The sequence below is a fragment of the Ambystoma mexicanum genome, chromosome 5p (genome assembly GCF_040938575.1).
Source record: "Ambystoma mexicanum isolate Mex_15411 chromosome 5p, UKY_AmexF1_1, whole genome shotgun sequence".
In the NCBI taxonomy this organism is placed as follows: Eukaryota; Metazoa; Chordata; class Amphibia; order Caudata; family Ambystomatidae; genus Ambystoma; species Ambystoma mexicanum.
The window spans coordinates 58,639,763-58,656,356 of record NC_090930.1 but is presented as its reverse complement, the minus strand read 5'-3'; the positions used below and the strand labels follow the sequence as shown (position 1 = coordinate 58,656,356).

Here is a 16,594-nt window from a genome sequence, read left to right as displayed (position 1 = left end):
GATTGCCATTTTCTGAGAGGGTCGATGGATAACAAACTTTTTAAAGAGTTTTCAAAAAAAAATGTGGCAGTTGTAATTGTGTGGACAAATGTAACTGTAGGCCATTAAGAGATGTGATCCTATAACAATAGTACATTTATGTTCAAGACGGAACTTTGTGTAGGGACCGACAATCAATGCCAAGCTTGCACATGCAGCCCTATGGCACACTAATAGGAGTTAAAGAGGCTTGCCCTGTCCAACGCACACAGGGTACGGCCAGACAAGCCACTCTGTATCAAGGTCCACGGCCGGCCACCAATTTTACCTGCATATGACCCTTTTTGTGATAGAAATTCCTTTCTGCATAACCTGCAGTAGCTTATCCCAGAGCCCAGCATGGGGTACAATCGGACCTGCTCTGCAAGCCACTTAACACGAGAGTTTCAGTTCCACCTTGCAGAAAAGAAGCAGGTTTTCAGCAAGAGCCCTGTACGCACAAAGTATGCCACATTCTTCAGTACAAGGTTCCCAATCCCGAATCCACTGCCACTCTTCAAATGATGCACCTCTGTGTGATAGCTTCCAAGTCTTCTGTTGTGGTAATGACCTCCTAGCTGTGCCGTTTCATCTGTGCAAACCTTAAGGGGTAGTCGCGTTAAACATTCTGCTGTTATATGGAGTCCCCTAGTCTTATACTCTGGCTACTAGTTAAACTCGGAGGGTGGCAGATACTCTGGCTAGCGTGGTATACACTCAACCAGGAAAGGCATGAGGACTTAAAAAACAGGTCTATGGTTTGTGTGGAGAACAGTGTCCTTCGCAAAGGTACTGGTGCATTGCCCAGACATAAGCTAGAATGTTCTTCTCGATCATGGAGTAAGGATTCTCTTGCAGGGTACGGGAGGCAAAGATCACTGTATTCTCTCTCGCACCACATTCTTAGGCGAAGAGAGCACCCAGACCCTTAATGTTGGTATCTACCATAAGAATGGTATGATTCTTGGTGGAGAACAGAAGCAGAGTGGGTGCCTGCACAATGTACCGTTCACCTGTACAAAGGCGTTTTGTTTACTTCCCAGGGAAAATTATCCCCACCCACCCCTTCTTAGTAGGTTTGCGAAAGTGTTCCACAACAGCACCAAGTCTGATAACAATGCAACCCTATGGTCCTTGTCGTACCATATCTGGACCCTAATAGTCACCAATAATTGAGATACTAATTTTCTAGTTCGGAAACAAATCTCCCTAAAAACTGTTTGCAAAGATAATCAAGGTGGATTGGTTAATTGTTAACAAGCCTACATTTTCCTTGTTCATCAGCTGTTCATAAAATATGGCATTCTGCTGCAAAGGTAGGGCACCGATTGCATGACAGGTTTAATGCAATATGTATATTGCACCCAGACTGTACACTTGGCAATTGTTTCTTACTCTCTTCCAGATATATTTTACACTTTAATAAATCCAAATATTTGACCAAAAGAAAATTAATCCAGCAATTCCAAGTGGCCTCAGACGAGTTAGTAGGAGTAAAGCATCTAGAGGCAGCTGAAGTGAACACAACGTACAATCTCCTGGACTTGTATGCCCCAAACAGTGTAAAGAAAGCAATGAGTTTCTTTGATGCCTCAAGTACTTGATGGTAGGCAGACCTCAAGGCGAGTGGAGAAGACTGATTCAGCTTACTATTTTACTTATGTTGGGCAGGGTGCGAGTTTCCACTTTATATTATGATTGGGACTATATAGGAGTGAGGCAGCAGAGTGTTACAGACAGCGCAGACCCTGAGATTTTGCGACTGAGGACAGTCTTTCTACACCCTCCATGCTGGTTGTTTGTTGCTGCCACTCCATTTAACCACAGGGCGGCCACGGAGTGAGGCAGCAGAGTGTTGCAGACCGCGCAGGACCACGTGGGATAGGGTGAATTTGGCAGAGAAAGGTTCTTCATGGAACCCACAAAGGTGAACGTGGAGAGGCAGAAGTACAAGGCCTGCAAAGGTAAGCAAGTGGATGAGTACTTGCTGGCTTCCCTCGCCCCCCTCACCTCCCTCGTCCCACCTGCTTGCTCTTTGGATGGCCAGGAATTAAAGACCAGGGAGGGGTCTCCATTAAAACGTGTCTTAAGAACTCAAAGACTGAAGAAGTATAATACAGCCTAAAACACAGGCTAAATTGAAATGGCCAAGTGTTAAGAATCTGGCGAGCTCGCAAGCAACAACTTCAGCTGTAACAAGCCTGTCTGCGCTGGTGGTACATCCCGCTAATGTGAAGGAAAGCATGGTGGAACCATCAGCAGTAAAATCAATACAGCCCATAGAACACAGGAAAAGTCCAATTAAGACAAGGGCCCAGACATTTGGATTCCGAACCTAAAGAAAACATGTCTGCCTTCACGAAACAGAAAGTGACAACACCAGAGGTTTGGACTAAAGAATGTCTGTTACCTGGGTTGGGGGTGTTGGAGTGCCCGAAAAACTCGCTTGGACTTGAGCTGGGGACGCCGGTGGTCAGCATGGCGTCGGGCGGATCTCTGCTTCCTTCCCTTGTGGGTGGGGACATGGCCGGGAAGCCGCAGTCGCTGATGGAGTCACCAGTGGAGTCTGCCGAGCATGTGGAGCTGGGAGGGGTGCTCGGCTCCACGGGGTCACCTGGGGCGGGAGGCGTGACTGCACTGGCCAGGGGACGGCATTGTGGCGTGGAGGGGTCTCCCTCCCCCTCCCGGCGACCGAAGCGGCTGCTGGCGCTGCCTCCACAGTCGTGGAAATTCACATGGCTGCTGATCAGGAAGCCATGTCGGGCTTTGCTGAAAGGAATAGCCCCAATGAGGCTAACGATACGGATCACGCTGGCTCTGCAGAGAGTGGAGACAGCGCAGAGCGAATTCAGCAGCAAGATGCAAATGGGTATTTGATGGAACCAGCAATTAATTACCAGAATGTAATTAAGGGCAAGGAAAAGATGAAATTAGTACTGAATACTGCCCAAAAGGTCAAGCTAAAAAGAATGCCCCTAGTTAAAGTGCCCAGAAACCAATGCTTGAAAATAAAACGCTCACGAAAGCAAAAGAAACAACAAATAAAGAGAGCAGTCAATAACATGCTCTGGACCAACACACCCAAAGTAAACTTAATGAAAAATTCACTGGTCGTAAAGAATGGAGAAGCAATACGTACTATAAAGGAAATTTCAGATGCAGAACTATTGGCTAGTCTGCAGCAAAATGAAACCGCCCCCAACGGATGCAAGTATGGCATAGAAATAGGCGCTGATAAGCTGTCTGTACTCCAGGCAGTGGAAATGAACTCAGTTCCACTCCCATAAGATGGTATTATAGGCAACTTAATAAACAGACGAGGGAATTACAGAGAGATCACCAGCCGTCGATTAGAGAAATGCCAAGTGTAAAAACAACAGCTGTTAGTTGCCCTGATATACGGAAGGAACAGCAAAAAACAGCTATGACTCAGAAGGCCACTGCCGTACATGAAAACAACATTGGCCAGAAGAGTGTGGACCAGACCGAGAAGATTATTGGAAAACCATTGACAGCACAGACAATATCCGGGGAAATACTACAGGAGTTACAAACCAGGGGTCAACCAATGGCCCACGAAATACAACTGTCATCCCGGAGGGTAGAGGGAATAACAAAAGATGGTGGGGACAAAAACGAGTGCACTTCGAAGCACCGACAAAAAAGCTCAAAGACACTACAAACAGAACTTCAACTGAGATTTAACACATCAGGACGTCTCAGACCATCAGGTGAACCCACTACTGTAGCTTCAACGGAAACCCCGCCAAAAAAGAAACCAGATCTAATGACAATCATGTCTACCGTGACCATTGCTTTGGCGCCGTTCAATAAATTATACGAGGCACTGAACGAAACAATCAAACTTCCTTGATTGCCCTGATGCATACAAAAATGACATACTTGGAGGGCTATATACTAGCCAAAGAAGCAAATCAACATAAGTCTGTGGGAAGTGAAACAGAGGGCATGCTTATTGTCACCTATCAAGACAAAGAAAGAAAGGATCAACAGAAGAGTGTATGCACTCAGACGAAATTGGTCCCTGAAACAAGGGACATGGGCACCCAAATCCAGACGAATCAACCTACGGAAGTATTACAAAAAGCAAAGCCTGCACGCTTGAATGCTTCTAAGCAACGAGAAACAAGGAAAAAGTAACAACTTCTTTGCATTTGGGATCTTTAATCATCAGGAATCTATTGTAGACAAGTTAAGCTCTCCAGTTCCTAAAACGCTTGGCCTGCATAAGGACCCTAAACCTGCATCAACCTCAAACTTGCAAGAGAATCAAAGATCAGATAAGACCAAAGTGAACTCATGCATCCAAGTGTCGTCGGATTCTATAGAATCGGAGGGAGATATAGATGAGTGGAGCATATACACTGTGGATGAATTAGAGATCTCAAATAGTTCAAACCAAAGATTCAAAAGAAAGTCAGTAGTATTGGATTTAACAAACCCAGGCTGGAGCCTAAGAAGAAAGAGAGAACTTTGGAAGGTAAATCAACACTGGAGCATCTGCCGCAAGATATAAATAAGAAACAACGGGTCCCCGGACAGCAAAAAAAGAAGGGCTAAGAACCCGAGTGACCCAAACTAAGTAAATTAGAACATCAAGCGACAGACGAAGACAGAATGGCAGGAATAAAAGGAAAGTACAAGGCACCCCCGGAATCTGGGGAAGGGCCAAGAAACGGAAGAAAGGACTTTCTAAAATGTCATCGACAAGAACGTGTAGATTTTTGTCAATAAAAAAGCAAGACTCCAGCCCCCAAAGAAATAAAGCGCAAAAAGTTTATTTACCAGGGATCAAAAGTGCATACACCTTCAGACTGAAACGAATCATGAGACATCGATAGCCTGACCCTTAATAGGAATACAATAAGGAAAATATTCAAGCAGGTCCCAAATCTTCGTTAGCTGCAGAGCAGCGATTTATGGATAGTGGAGCCTTGTGAATCAGGGAGGGCTGATGTTTCTTATCTACACATCAGGTCTCTGGCAATTAATGAGCTATTAGGGAAATAAATAAATAGTTTGGAGACATTAGGCTACGAACTTGCGGTTTTACAGCTGAAAAATGAAAGAATAGTGAGAAATCATAAGAAAGAGCAAAGAAGTCCTCTTAAACTGGAAGGAAGTGGCCATAATAGAAATAGGAGTTTTGGTGGTGATGTCAGAAAATGCAAGCCACAACGAAATATAAATCGATCGAAAGGAGTCCATGGACATAAGAGGGAAAAAAAAAAATCAGAACCATTTAGCGACCAGGTCCACTGGTCCGATTGCTGGCAGGAAAACTTAAAGGAGTCTGTCAGACTGTCGGCAAAGGATAACATCAGACCAAGAACAGATGTGGAACTAAATCTTTCTCGGAATCCAAAGGGACCATTTCATCAGCGTAACAGCAAACAGGAATCAAGTGTGTTCTCAAATAACCAGGAAAGAAAAATCACAATCCAAGGAAGTGACATAAGCATTAACTACCCAGTTTGATGGACATAGAACTTAACGGGTCAGTATATAAAACCTCGGAATTAGCAACCACATCAGCAACTGCCAGAATCGCATCAGGATACGTACTTAAAAGCCTCCATAATCGAACTGTATTTAAGAACTACATTGACATGACATCCTGGAATACCAGAGGCTTTGGACATTTAACAGCTAGATCTGACGTGAATCTGGGTCTCTGGGATATCCTTTGCCTTCAGGAGACTTGGCAGATTAACAAACCGGAGATGGACGGATATGTGACCTACAACATACCAGCAAAAAAAGGCCTGCTTGTTCGTCCTACGGTAGGTTTACTGACAGCTATACGATCAGGATGTGGCTTGGAAGCGAGGGACCACATAAAGACATCCCATTTAATCCAAACATTAATCATCATCTGGAGATAGGTGGATGTATTAACCTATTAAAAAAAAGAAGAAACTATACTGCTGGTTAATGTATATTGGAAGCCCGAGGTAATCACTGATGATGCCTTTTGTGAATTAATGGAAAGTATCATAGAAGAGGCAAATGATACTTAGACATGATCACACAATAACAACAGGGGACTTTAATGCAATATGCCCAGAGATTGGAAACCAACGAGTTCATTTGTCAAACACATCCCCAATATTAGAAAGAAGTTGGAGAAAATGTTTACGGCCAGAAACTTTCATAACCTGCATTGGCTACGCACAGAAATAAATGGAATGATTCCATCATGGCAAATGGAATCACAAACTGGGACAATTGATCACACACACGTGTCTAAAGAACTGCTAGGTCTAATTGTAAGCTTTGCAGTAGTAAAGACTACTAATAGTGACCACAACTTACTTTCTACAAGGTCGACAACATTCCAGAAGCAGCATTTTTGCCCCAAACACGAGTAAGAAGCAAATCCAGGGGGAACTCGCCTAAAACTTTCAGAAAAGGCACTTAAACAAATTTCTGAAAGTTATACAGTACCTTCGGCAAATAATATTAGATCGCTAGAGGACAATATTGAAGGAGTGGATACACTCCCCTGCTAAAAAAGTACACAAATCGGTACAGAAATTTAAACAGTCACCTGTCAACCACCAAAACACATACAATGTCGAAGTAGCCAGTAAGCGACGCCTGGTCAAACAATTAAAAAGGATGGCAAGGGCGTCGGGATTACCGGCATACGTAGAACGTTCGAAAATAGCCCAGCAGGAATACAGAAGATGGATTCTGCAAAAGAGGCATCAATTATATCAGACAGACGCCGAATTGATGTTGAAAACAATATGCGGAAAGACAACCAGTGAAATTGGGTCTTTGATAAGAGGCACTGCTTTGGCAAACAATAACGCTCTTCAAAATAGTGTAGGAGAAGAGGCCTGGCTGGAGCATTTCTCTGCTCTATATAAAACAGTGGACAACGAGAAGGGAGTTCAGACTGCGCTGACACACTGTAAAATTGGAACTGGGTAGATATGGAAAATCCCATGAGACGAAGATGTTCCGCGAGAGAAGATCTCAAAATTGAGCTCGTCCAGGGCCTGATGGCATCACCAACAAAGACTTGAAACAACAGCCAATTTTATGGACGAGCTTTATCAGCAAAACATTCCAAAACTGCAACCAGGAACAAACCATTCCGCCAACATGGCGCACAGCCACAGTGGTCCCGATTTTCAAACGAGGGGACAGAGAAAATCCAAATCACTATCAGCCAATTTCACTCCTGGACGCGATTGGGAAAATTTTTGCAGGATTTGCCCTCGAAGCATTCCAGGAATGGCTGGCCTCATCTGAACATAGTGACCCTTTTCAGACGGGCTTCGTTAAGAACTCAGGAACCGCAGTTAATATAACGTTAGGCACAATAAAGGCCAAGGCATTCAAAGGCGGCCAATCGATCTATATGGCTTTTATTGACCTGGTCCAGGCCTTTGACCAGGTCAATAGGGCCTTCTTATGGTAAAAGCTGGACAACATGGGATGCCCAGAGAACATTGTAGCCCCAATACAAGAACTGTATCAGGAAACTTCAATGACTAAGACTGAGTCAACAAGGCCTTTTGTCGAAGGCAATCACCACGGAGAGAGGTGTAAAACAGGGGTGCCCATTAGCACCAGCGCTATATAATGCCTATATGGCAGACACAGAATCCACAGTCAGAATGTTTCCTCCAAAACTAGATGGGTCGGAAATTTCCCGTCTCTTATATGCGGATGACATTACCCTGTTAGACAGGACTCCTGTAGGGCTCCAGAGGCAGCAAACAAATTTGAGTGAGTATTTTAAGACAAACAACTTACAACTGAACTCCTCAAAAACAAAAGTAATGGCATGGGAACCCCCGGGTAGCAAGAAATATCCACAGGCAAATTGGTTCGCTCAAGGTAGGAATTTGGAAAAGGAAGCTCCTTTAAATATCTAGGAGTTGTGATAAGCCAATCCATGAAAGAAACAGAAATGCAAGATCTGCTATGGTGTAAAATAAAGATATTGGCAAACCAAGCTAAAGCAGTGGACTGAAAATATGGAAGATTTTCAACAGTGGCCGTTCTTAACTTCTACAAAGTGAAGGCAATCCCAGCTGTGTTATATGAGACCGACGCTACTTTTTCACTCCAAGAGAAACTGTGGACTGATCTGGAGAGCTTTTTCTGAAGAAAGGTACTCAGCTTGGCACAATCATCTCCAATATCGCTCATTAGACGGGAACTCTGCCTGATCTCACTGAAGGCGATCCAAGAGCGAAACACATTGAAGTTATATCGAAAACTCCTCTTGGACACGAAACCAAAAGCATTAGAGCTTGTTAGTAAAGAGATGGAAAGAGGAAATATTCTGGCTTCAGAACTTTGGAAAAGCCGAAATATCAAAATTCTATAAACCATAAATGTATCAGTCGAACTTCTGCTAACAAATCCAGACAAAGTGATGAAAAAACATTGAGGCTGATTGGATACGTACAGGAGAAATGACAAATGAATATAAGCTGACAAAAACTTTTCGAACTACGGAGATAAAAATAAATGATGTAAGAAACTACATGGAAAAGTTTCTGAATAAAAACCTAAGCAGAACTTTCATGCGCTTTCGTCTGAACCAACTGAAAACAAATGAGATACTGTTTATACAAAATCTTTCATTGACGAACAAGTGTAGATACTGCCACTTGGAGAATGTGATAGAAACAAGCAGACATCTTCTCCTTGTATGCAAAGGGCCTAATAGCGAGAGGTTAGCTGCTCTGGGAAAACTACTGAATTCCTTTACCACATTAACAGAAGATGAATGGTGGTCAATCCTGACAAGTGGCAATGACACTCGCTGTGGGATTGGAGTAACCACATTAAGATACATTGATCTGGAGCATCGTGGACATGAGGCACTAGAAGGAACAGTGAGGGACGGGACAAGTTCAAACCAAGAGTAATACATGCTGGATGACGTTAAAAAGAATTACCTATGGTGATTGTTATGAAATGACTGAGTGAACTTTCTAAGTGATTGACATTTTGTAGAAATTGTTTTTCAATTTAAACTAAAAAAAAATATATATATATATATATATATATATATATATATATATATATACACACACACACACATACATACACACACACATGGATGTCCCTTTGCATGCTAGGCCTATTGTGCAATCCAATCCATGGCCTCTACCTTTTCGATGACACCCGATTCAGTCTTGTCTTTTAAAAGGGACAGTGAGCTAAAGATTTGCTTGAGACTCTCCCGGGTGCCATCCACCCAAGAACAGGTCAATGGGCTGTGTTTGTGCAGTAAAGGTACTCTCAGAACCCCGCTTGTTTTGCATATCAAGTAGCTTTGGGTTACAACCCAAGTTACCAGGGGAATCCAGATGTGGACCCCTTGCTCACTGTTCTTAGAGAGGCACAGCTCCACCTCACTGATGAGGGAAGACTAGGCCAAAACACGTGTATGGGGTTGCTGTTGGTACTCTTGTTCAAATTGCCTAGCATTTTGATGCTGGACTACCCCTGGGCAGGACAAAGACTGATCTGCAGGGATATTTCTCCTCTGTGAAACGGACAGTGAGCAAAAGACTTGATTGAGCCAGTAGAGAGAGCCCCAGAAATCCCTTGCTTTGCATGGTCTTTTAGTAGTGCTTGCAAACTATCTTGTAGACACAAAAGAACTTTGTGCACTTCCCTGTGGAGTCAGTAAACACTTCTGGTAACAATTGGGTGTTGATGATGACCAGCCTGTCCTGCTCGCAGTGTATATGCTTAACAGTCATGTAGAGTTTCAATGTTAAGGTTTACTCTCCTGCAGACTGCTCAATCGAGAGCCAAACGTACTTGTTGCGCAGCACCAGGCCTGAATGTGATGGGGAAAGGCGCCTGGTGTTTCTAGCTAGACACAGAAGGGACCGACCTTAGCAGCTTAAGTGCCAAGAGGTATCTCGTCCTTGGGATTACCTCTCTGTTGCCAAGGACGAGATAGCTCGTCCTTGGCACTTAAGGGGGTTAATGAAAGAGAAAATGTTAGAAGGCATTGAATGGTGAAAAACCGAAATCACAAAAAAAGGCCTTGGTACTGGGGGGGGGGCATGGCAGTTAAAAGGTTTTAAGACATGACCCAGGGTGGTCCTTTCATTGTCATAGCCCCCCAACTGGCAGGATATCACAGTGCGCAGTGACGGAGTCTGCCATTAAAATGGATGTCAATCTTGACTTGCCCCATCGTCATTGGGGGCCTGTCTTACTGCACTTAACCAGCCTCGAAGGTAGTCTTCTTGCTGGGTATGAAGCCTCACGACGCTGCGGAGAGGAGTCTCGCTTTGAGGAAGTCTCCTCTGCGGCCAGACCTGAGAGAAGTTTTTTGCAGGTGGCAGCACCCATCACTGCAGTGCCTGACACACGTTGGTCTGTCCAGTCAAGTGAACCTGCCAGCTGCACACATTTCGCCTTGAAGCGGCCTCGAGGCTCCATGGTCTCCGGCTTTGCCCTCGTTCGCTGCGTCTGGGCCTCAAGGCTCCATGGTCTCCGGCTTTGCCCTCGCTCGCTGCGTCTGGGCCTCGAGGCTCCATGGTCTCCGGCTTTGCCCTCGTTCGCTGCGTCTGGGGCCTCGAGGCTCCATGGTCTCCGGCTTTGCCCTCGCTCGCTGCGTCTGGGCCTCGAGGCTCCACGGTCTCCGGCTTTGCCCTCGTTCGCCGCGGGAACCGTCGAATGTCTGAAGCGCGGCGGGGGCGCCGTGTGGCGCGGCATCGAGCAGGCGAACAGAGAGAGGCCTCTCTGCCTCGGCGGAGCCCGCGGGCTGGCTGTCTTCGGTTTCTCCTTCCCGCAGGAAGGAACGCGTCGCTTGCGCAAGCCTTGCTGAGGAGAGAAGTCCCGGCGCCGGCAGGTGTGCCCATTAGACGCGGCTTGTGGAACTTAAAGCTTCACTTTCCTAAACTTTGCCGAATACTTTCTAACGCCTGACAGGACTGAGGCAGCGGGCGCCGACCTCCCGCAGGGGGCGGGGCCACGGCCCCGCGCGCCTCCCTCGCCGCCCTCTCATTGGCTCAAGGTAAGCTTCACCTTTGGGAACAGGGCACGCGAGCCGGGACGGCGGTTGGGAGGGGGGAGGAGTCTTTTCCTAAGCTTTTGTTTCCGTCCTCGGCGCACCGGTTGGTCAGCGGAGCGCCGGCTTGGGTGAACTCCGCCCCCGTTGTCTAGGTGACGGGCGTAGCCGCTCCCTCTACCACCACCACCGCCGGCCGGGTGCGCGCCTTGTGAAGCCCCGCGTGCACGCGCTTCTCTCTTTGCCCTGTGCCCGCGCGCGCCGGAGTCGGTGCTCACAGCAGGCGCGAGCGGCGGCGGTGACGGTTGCGAGGGTCCGAGGGGCAGCAGGGTGGTCGGTCGGCGCCAGTGGAGCCGGGATTCCGCCGGAAGCAGGTGAGGAGCTGAGGCGTACTACTACTGCTTTCAGCGCCCTGCCCCCACCACACCACGCAACACCTCCCACCCTCTCCCTCCCCCTCCCTCCTGCCGGTGTCCAGTCCTGTCTCACTTATAGGCAACAGAGTTAGTGAGCTCCTACCCCCTAGGGAGCCGAACCCCCCAGGCTTACCCCTATCACAAAGCTCTGGGGCAGGACGTGTCCTCAACTTCACAGCTAACCTTCAAGTGCACAATACCCCGCCCTCCCACAGGCCTCAGTGCTGGGAGTATAGCGCTGCCCCTCAATGCACAAGCAGCCCCCCCCCCCAATAACCCATGAGCCTGTATGCATAACTGCCCCTCAATGCACAAGCACCCCCTCCCCCAATAACCCATGAGCCTGTATGCATAACTGCCCCTCGATGCACAAGCACCCCCTCCCCCAATAACCCATGAGTCTGTATGCATAACTGCCCCTCAATGCACAAGCACCCGCTCTCCCAATAACCCATGAGCCTGTATGCATAACTACCCCTCAATGCACAAGCACCCGCTCTCCCAATAACCCATGAGCCTGTATGCATAACTGCCCCTCAATGCACAAGCACCCCCCCTCCCCAATAACCCATGAGTCTGTATGCATAACTGTCCCTCAATGCACAAGCACCCCCCCAATAACCCATGAGCCTGTATGCATAACTGCCCCTCAATGCACAAGCACCCGCTCTCCCAATAACCCATGAGCCTGTATGCATAACTGCCCCTCAATGCACAAGCACCCCCCCTCCCCAATAACCCATGAGTCTGTATGCATAACTGCCCCTCAATGCACAAGCACCCGCTCCCCCAATAACCCATGAGCCTGTATGCATAACTGCCCCTCAATGCACAAGCACCCCCCCAATAACCCATGAGCCTGTATGCATAACTGCCCCTCAATGCACAAGCACCCGCTCCCCCAATAACCCATGAGCCTGTATGCATAACTGCCCCTCAATGCACAAGCACCCGCTCCCCCAATAACCCATGAGCCTGTATGCATAACTGCCCCTCAATGCACAAGCACCCCCCCTCCCCAATAACCCATGAGTCTGTATGCATAACTGCCCCTCAATGCACAAGCACCCGCTCCCCCAATAACCCATGAGCCTGTATGCATAACTGCCCCTCAATGCACAAGCAGCCCCCCCAATAACCCATGAGCCTGTATGCATAACTGCCCCTCAATGCACAAGCACCCCCTCCCCCAATAACCCATGAGCCTGTATGCATAACTGCCCCTCAATGCACAAGCACCCCCTCCCCCAATAACCCATGAGTCTGTATGCATAACTGCCCCTCAATGCACAAGCACCCGCTCCCCCAATAACCCATGAGTCTGTATGCATAACTGTCCCTCAATGCACAAGCACCCCCCCAATAACCCATGAGCCTGTATGCATAACTGCCCCTCAATGCACAAGCACCCGCTCTCCCAATAACCCATGAGCCTGTATGCATAACTGCCCCTCAATGCACAAGCACCCCCCCTCCCCAATAACCCATGAGTCTGTATGCATAACTGCCCCTCAATGCACAAGCACCCGCTCCCCCAATAACCCATGAGCCTGTATGCATAACTGCCCCTCAATGCACAAGCACCCCCCCAATAACCCATGAGCCTGTATGCATAACTGCCCCTCAATGCACAAGCACCCGCTCCCCCAATAACCCATGAGCCTGTATGCATAACTGCCCCTCAATGCACAAGCACCCGCTCCCCCAATAACCCATGAGCCTGTATGCATAACTGCCCCTCAATGCACAAGCACCCCCCCTCCCCAATAACCCATGAGTCTGTATGCATAACTGCCCCTCAATGCACAAGCACCCGCTCCCCCAATAACCCATGAGCCTGTATGCATAACTGCCCCTCAATGCACAAGCAGCCCCCCCAATAACCCATGAGCCTGTATGCATAACTGCCCCTCAATGCACAAGCACCCCCTCCCCCAATAACCCATGAGCCTGTATGCATAACTGCCCCTCAATGCACAAGCACCCCCTCCCCCAATAACCCATGAGTCTGTATGCATAACTGCCCCTCAATGCACAAGCACCCGCTCCCCCAATAACCCATGAGTCTGTATGCATAACTGTCCCTCAATGCACAAGCACCCCCCCAATAACCCATGAGCCTGTATGCATAACTGCCCCTCAATGCACAAGCACCCGCTCTCCCAATAACCCATGAGCCTGTATGCATAACTGCCCCTCAATGCACAAGCACCCCCCCTCCCCAATAACCCATGAGTCTGTATGCATAACTGCCCCTCAATGCACAAGCACCCGCTCCCCCAATAACCCATGAGCCTGTATGCATAACTGCCCCTCAATGCACAAGCACCCCCCCAATAACCCATGAGCCTGTATGCATAACTGCCCCTCAATGCACAAGCACCCGCTCCCCCAATAACCCATGAGCCTGTATGCATAACTGCCCCTCAATGCACAAGCACCCGCTCCCCCAATAACCCATGAGCCTGTATGCATAACTGCCCCTCAATGCACAAGCACCCCCCCAATAACCCATGAGCCTGTATGCATAACTGCCCCTCAATGCACAAGCACCCGCTCCCCCAATAACCCATGAGCCTGTATGCATAACTGCCCCTCAATGCACAAGCACCCCCCCTCCCCAATAACCCATGAGTCTGTATGCATAACTGCCCCTCAATGCACAAGCACCCGCTCCCCCAATAACCCATGAGCCTGTATGCATAACTGCCCCTCAATGCACAAGCAGCCCCCCCAATAACCCATGAGCCTGTATGCATAACTGCCCCTCAATGCACAAGCACCCCCTCCCCCAATAACCCATGAGCCTGTATGCATAACTGCCCCTCAATGCACAAGCACCCCCTCCCCCAATAACCCATGAGTCTGTATGCATAACTGCCCCTCAATGCACAAGCACCCGCTCCCCCAATAACCCATGAGTCTGTATGCATAACTGCCCCTCAATGCACAAGCACCCCCTCCCCCAATAACCCATGAGTCTGTATGCATAACTGCCCCTCAATGCACAAGCAGCCCCCCAATAACCCATGAGCCTGTATGCATAACTGCCCCTCAATGCACAAGCACCCCCTCCCCCAATAACCCATGAGTCTGTATGCATAACTGCCCCTCAATGCACAAGCACCCCCCTCCCCCAATAACCCATGAGTCTGTATGCATAACTGCCCCTCAATGCACAAGCAGCCCCCCCAATAACCCATGAGCCTGTATGCATAACTGCCCCTCAATGCACAAGCACCCGCTCCCCCAATAACCCATGAGTCTGTATGCATAACTGCCCCTCAATGCACAAGCACCCCCTCCCCCAATAACCCATGAGCCTGTATGCATAACTGCCCCTCAATGCACAAGCACCCCCCTCCCCCAATAACCCATGAGTCTGTATGCATAACTGCCCCTCAATGCACAAGCACCCCCCTCCCCCAATAACCCATGAGTCTGTATGCATAACTGCCCCTCAATGCACAAGCACCCCCCCTCCCCAATAACCCATGAGTCTGTATGCATAACTGCCCCTCAATGCACAAGCACCCCCCCAATAACCCATGAGCCTGTATGCATAACTGCCCCTCAATGCACAAGCACCCCCCCCAATAACCCATGAGTCTGTATGCATAACTGCCCCTCAATGCACAAGCACCCCCCTCCCCCAATAACCCATGAGTCTGTATGCATAACTGCCCCTCAATGCACAAGCACCCCCCCTCCCCAATAACCCATGAGTCTGTATGCATAACTGCCCCTCAATGCACAAGCACCCCCCAATAACCCATGAGTCTGTATGCATAACTGCCCCTCAATGCACAAGCACCCGCTCCTCCAATAACCCATGAGTCTGTATGCATAACTGCCCCTCAATGCACAAGCACCCGCTCCCCCAATAACCCATGAGTCTGGACGCATAACTCTGTCCCCAATGCACAAGTACAACCCCCCCTTTCCACCCACAATAATCCATGAGTCTGGACGCATAACTCTCACCCTAAATGCACAAACCCTCCCCCTGCCCAAATAATCCATGAGTCACAGTACTGGACGCACAATTCTTACCCTCAAAGCTCAACTCCCACCACATACCTCCTTACGGATGTCAGTACTGGATGCATAATTCTGTCCCTCAATGCAAAGCACACCCCGCCTCCAATAATCCATATGAGTCTCAGTACTGCGTGCAAAACTCTGAGCCTCAAAGCACAACTCCCACCTCATACCTCATATGGATCTCAGTACTGGATGCACAAGCACCCCTTCCCCAGTAATCCATACGAGTGTCCCTACTGGACGTACAACTCTTACCCTCAAAGCGCAACTCCCACCTCATATGGATCTCAGTACTGGATGCACAAGCACCCCTCCCCAGTAATCCATACGAGTGCCCCTACTGGACGTACAACTCTTACCCTCAAAGCGCAACTCCCACCACATACCTCATATGGATCTCATTACTGGGCTCACAACTCTTCAAATTAGCAGTGGAATGCAGTGCCCTGGGGTGTTTGTTTGAAGGCGGGGCATCACAGCAGGCCTTTTAGTTTTTTTTTAAAGTAAATAACATTGGTAGTTGCTGCATCCAACTCTGTGCCTCATTCATCACCAACAGGGATATGGGTTTGACCTCATAGTCCCAGGTTCGATTTGTGGATTGTCAATCCAGCCCATCATCCTTCCGAGATCCATAAAATGAGTATTCAATTTTTTGGAAACAATAAGTGTCTGACTTCTCTTCCAAGAGAGCCACGTTGGGGTCAAAAGATCTCGTCCTGAAGACAACGGATCTGTTTTAGCACACCGTGTGGGTCAAGCACAATGATGGTCACACGGTCTACTGCACCGTTCTCTAAACCAAAGCCAGAGTTGTGAGGCTGCATTTCAAAGGGCATCTCCAGTGGCAGTGTTCACCCACGCCAGGCTGTAAGGTCAGGTTCAACCCTTTGTATCTTGATATCCTCGCCATGACAGTAATGCAGAAACGTGATGCTCCAACCCCTGCAGTGATGAGCCCCTGTCTGCCTCTTCACATGGGTAGCTGCTGAAATGGTTTGGAGCTTGTTGCATCTTTACACCTTCCTCTTTCTGCCCTTGGAACCAGTATTTCTTGTATTAGTTATTTTTTTATGATTTATGCATGCAC

The 16,594-nt window shown here is 48.2% G+C and overlaps 1 protein-coding gene across 11 annotated transcripts in view; it reads left to right on the top strand.

Moving 5' to 3' along the window:
- DLG3 (discs large MAGUK scaffold protein 3) overlaps positions 1-16,594 on the top strand; it is a 2,111,742-nt gene that overhangs the window by 1,413,119 nt on the left and 682,029 nt on the right. The window contains exon 1 of one of the 11 annotated variants that reach the window (XM_069612446.1): positions 11,261-11,418. The exons of the other annotated variants lie outside the window; for them this stretch is intronic. The gene's annotated coding sequence lies outside the window, so the exon portion shown is untranslated. Of the gene's footprint in view, positions 1-11,260; positions 11,419-16,594 lie in introns of those variants that run through there. 11 annotated transcript variants of the gene reach the window in all.